Source organism: Rhinolophus ferrumequinum, chromosome 15, assembly GCF_004115265.2.
Source record: "Rhinolophus ferrumequinum isolate MPI-CBG mRhiFer1 chromosome 15, mRhiFer1_v1.p, whole genome shotgun sequence".
Classification (NCBI taxonomy): domain Eukaryota; kingdom Metazoa; phylum Chordata; class Mammalia; order Chiroptera; family Rhinolophidae; genus Rhinolophus; species Rhinolophus ferrumequinum.
The window spans coordinates 41,615,002-41,619,494 of NC_046298.1; the positions used below are offsets into that span (position 1 = coordinate 41,615,002).

At 36.9% G+C, this 4,493-nt stretch overlaps 1 pseudogene; it reads right to left on the reverse strand.

Annotated features, from left to right (window-relative positions):
* Positions 1 to 3,453: 3,453 nt before the first annotated feature.
* Positions 3,454 to 4,149, reverse strand: LOC117035196 (proteasome subunit alpha type-2-like; annotated as a pseudogene).
* Between the last annotated feature and the right edge of the window lie 344 nt (positions 4,150 to 4,493).

Consider the following 4,493-nt stretch of genomic DNA (forward strand, 5'->3'; position numbering starts at 1 on the left):
ACATAACAAAAGTTTGAGGGAGCTCATTACCCTTAGACCTGCACTACAAGAAGTGATAAAGAGTCCTTCAGGCTGAACTGAACAAAGTTAGACAGTAACTTGAAGTGTATGAGGATAGAAAGGCCCCCAAAGAAAGGTAATACATGGGCAAATATAAAAGCCAGTATTATTTTAAATTCGGTTTATAACTTCACTTTTTATTTTCTACAGAATTTAAAAAACTGAGGGAAGCAAAGTTTGCCACCCCAAAATGTGCCTCTTTTGGATATTAATTATTTTAAACTGGCTATTTTCAAGAAACAAAAGACTTGTAAAACCTTTGACCTTCCACATAAATGACAAAGAGGAAATTTTTTTAAATTTATTGGGGTGACAATTGTTAGTGAAATTACATAGATTTCAGGTGCACAATTCTGCATTACATCATCTATAAATCCCATTGTGTGTTCACCACCCAGAGTCAGTTCTGCTTCCATCACCATATATTTGATCCCCCTTACCCTCATCTCCCACCCCCACCCCCCTTACCCTCTGGTAACCACTAAACTATTGTCTGTGTCTATGAGTTCTTGTTTCTCATTTGTTTGTCTTGTTCTTTTGTTGTTTTTGGTTTATATACCACATATCAGTGGAATCATATGGTTCTCTGCTTTTTCTGTCTGACTTATTTCGCTTAGCATTATAATCTCAAGATCCATCCATGTTGTCACAAACGGTACTATTTCATCTTTTCTTACCACCGAATAGTATTCCATTGTGTATATATACCACAACTTCTTCATCCATTCATCTATCGAAGGACATTTTGGTTGTTTCCATGTCTTGGCCACCGTAAACAAAGCTGCAATGAACATTGGAGCACACGTGTCTTTATGTATAAATGTTTTCAGATTTTTGGGGTAGATACCCAGGAGAGGGATTGCTGGGTCATATGGTAATTCTATTCGTAATTTTTTGAGGAACCTCCACACTGCCTTCCATAGCGGCTGCACCAATCTGCATTCCCACCAACAGTGTATGAGGGTTCCTTTTTCTCCACAGCCTCTCCAACACTTGTTACTATTTGTCTTGTTGATGATAGCCATTCTGACTGGGGTGAGGTGATATCTCATTGTGGTTTTTATTTGCATTTCTCTGATGATTAGTGATGTTGAGCATTTTTTCATATGTCTATTTGCCATCTGTATGTCCTATTTGGAGAAATGTCTCTTCAGGTCCTCTGCCCATTTTTCAATTGGGTTGTTTGTTTTTTTGTTGTTGAGTTTCATGAGTTCCTTGTATATTTTGGATATTATTTGCACTATTTGCAAAAATCTTCTCCCATTCAGTTGGTTGCCTCTTTATTTTGTCGATAGTTTCTTTTGCTGTGCAGAAGCTTTTAAGTTTCATATAGTCCCATTCGTTTATTTTAACTTTTACTTCCATTGCCTTTAGAGTCAAATTCATAACATGCTCTTTGAACCCAAGGTCCATAAGTTTAGTACCTATGTTTTCTTCTATGCAGTTTATTGTGTCAGGTCTTATGCTTAAGTCTTTGATCCATTTTGAATTAATTTTGGTACATGGTGACAGATAGCAGTCCAGTTTCATTCTTTTGCACGTGGCTATCCAATTTTCCCAGCACCATTTATTGAAGAGGCTGTCTTTCCTCCATTGTAGGTTTTTAGCTTCTTTGTCAAAAATTATCTGTCCATATTTATGTGGTTTTATTTCTGTGTTCTCAATTCTATTCCATTGGTCTATGTGTCTGTTTTTCTGCCAATACCATGCTGTTTTGATTATTGTAGCCCTGTAGTACAAGCTAACGTCAGGAAGGGAGCGTGATACCTCCAATATTATACTTTTTTCTTAAGATTGCTTTGGCTATTCGGGGTCTTTTGTGGTTCCAAATAAATCTGATGATTTTTTGTTCTATTTCTTTTAAAAATGCCATTGGGATTTTGATGGGGATTGCATTAAATCTGTATATTGCTTTGAGTAATATGGCCATTTTCACTATGTTGATTCTTCCAATCCATGAGCATGGAATGTCTTTCCATTTCTTTGTGTCTTCTTCAATTTCTTTCAAAAATGTCTTATAGTTTTCACCATATAGGTCCTTCACATCCTTGGTTAAGTTTATTCCTAGGTATTTTATTCTTTTTGCTGCAATTGCAAAAGGAATTGTTTTTTGTATTTCTTTTTCTGAGATTTCATTGTTAGTATATAGGAATGCAATGGACTTTTGTATGTTGATTTTGTAGCCAGTAACTTTACTGTATTCGTTGATTGTTTGTAATAGCTTTTTGGTGGAGTCTTTAGGGTTTTCTATATATAGCATCATGTCATCTGCAAAGAGTGATAATTTAACTTCTTCATTCCCAATTTGGATGCCTTTTATTTCTTTCTCTTGCCTGATTGCTCTGGCGAGGACTTCCAACACTATGTTGAAAAGCAGAAGTGATAGGGGACAGCCCTATCGTGTTCCTGAACGTAGAGCAAAGGGCTTCAGTTTTTCACCATTAATTATGAGATTAGCTGAGGGCTTGTCATATATGGCCTTTATTATGTTAAGGTATTTTCCTTCTATTCCTATTTTAGTAAGTGTTTTAATCATAAATGGATGTTGTATCTTGTCAAATGCTTTTTCTGCATCAATTGATAAAATCATATGATTTTTGTCCTTTGTTTTGTTTATGTGATGTATCACATTGATGGATTTGCGGATGTTGAACCATCCTTGTGCCCCGGGGATGAACCCCACTTGGTCGTGATGAATAATCTTTTTAATGCATTGTTGTATTCGATTTGCTAGAATTTTGTTTAGGATTTTTGCATCTGTATTCATCAGAGATATTGGTCTGTAGTTTTCTTTTTTTGTGTTGTCCTTACCAGGTTTTGGTATCAGGGTAATGTTGGCCTCATAAAATGAGTTAGGGAGTACTGTCTCTTCTTCAATTTTTTGGAAGAGTTTGAGCAGGATTGGTATTAGATCCTCGACAAAGAGGAATTTAAGTAGAGGACTTGTTCCAGCTTATTATACATAACACTAGTTCAATATGAGCTAGTGTGTGATAGACAGGGAGGAACTTAGCAAGGCCCTGTTTGATCAAAGTTCTCTCTGTGCCCCATTGTTAAAAATGGCTCAGCAAACATTTATTTACCAAACATTTGCTTTTCCATCGCCACAGGAATTGCCTTCTTTTCCTCTGAAGTGCCAGGCTGCAACTTCCCCTTCTCTTAGCTAAAGATGGCATCAACTGCCAGCCTTAACTGCTTGATCTGCCCTCACGTCCCATTTTTAATTTTTTGATTTCACAGTTTATTATGAATGGTAAGTGTCACTTTAATAACATCGGTCCCTTAAACCATGTAGAAGTATGAAAAAAGTCTGCAAAACAAAACAAAACATACTTTAAACATGTTTAGGTATAGAGATTATCTGAAATTCCAGATTTTCCAGTCACTTCATTATTATGCGATGGCAGCCAAGTAATCGTTAACGTCAGTTGGAGTTAGCTTCCTAAATCCAGTTTCATTGCAGATTCCAACTTCTATGTTATCTTCTGTCATTTGCCCTTCAAAGCTTTCCTTCAGGGTTGCTATGGCTGTATGAATGGCATCTTCAAGTTCTAGATATCTTCGTTGTATCTTTTCTCAAGGAAAGTTTCCCCATTCTCTCCCATTGCTGTGGCTTTCCAGACAAAGTAAGCTCCATATGGATCTGACTGAAATAAAAATGGGCATCCCTCATTCCAACCACAAATTAGTAAAGAAATTCCAAATAGATGAACACCACCTGAGTGGGTATACTCTTGCATCAGAAACTACTCTCTGTACTGGCTGAGCTGTGGGAATGGGTTCTTGGTAAACAAGACAGTATTGCTGAGCCAGTTTTTGAGCTCTGTGCACAAACACTCTGTAATCTGGGCCCATGCCACTATACACCAAGCCTATATGTTTGGTAATTCGTTCCGCTTTGTGTACACTTCGCTCATCATACAGAATGGATTTCTGTTTCTTCTCAGTTGCTAATACCATACCATTTGAAGCTTTAATTCCCACTGAAGGGGCTCCTCCAGCTACAGCAGCCAAAGCATGTTCAATCTGGACAAGTTTACTAGATGGGCTGAATGCAGTCAGCAAAAAGCTGTAACCACGCTCCGCCATCTTCACCCGGAGAGCCCAGGTCCCATATTCTTAGAGGACCCTCATATGTACATATGTCATAAATTGGTCATTTTCTCCTGTCTATCCATCTCATGTTAATTTGATTATTAGTCTAGCCAGAAGAACTTAGAAGAGCAGAAGGAAAATTAATTTTTCCACCCCCACAAGACCAATGTATGTATTGTTTATAAATTATTAATGTGATCAAACATTAACAGAATGAAAAAAGAAACACATGATTATCTCAACTGATGCAGAAAAAGCATTTGACAAAATATAACACTTTCATGGTAAAAACACTCAACAAACTTGGAATAGAAGGAAACTATCTTAATGTAATAAGG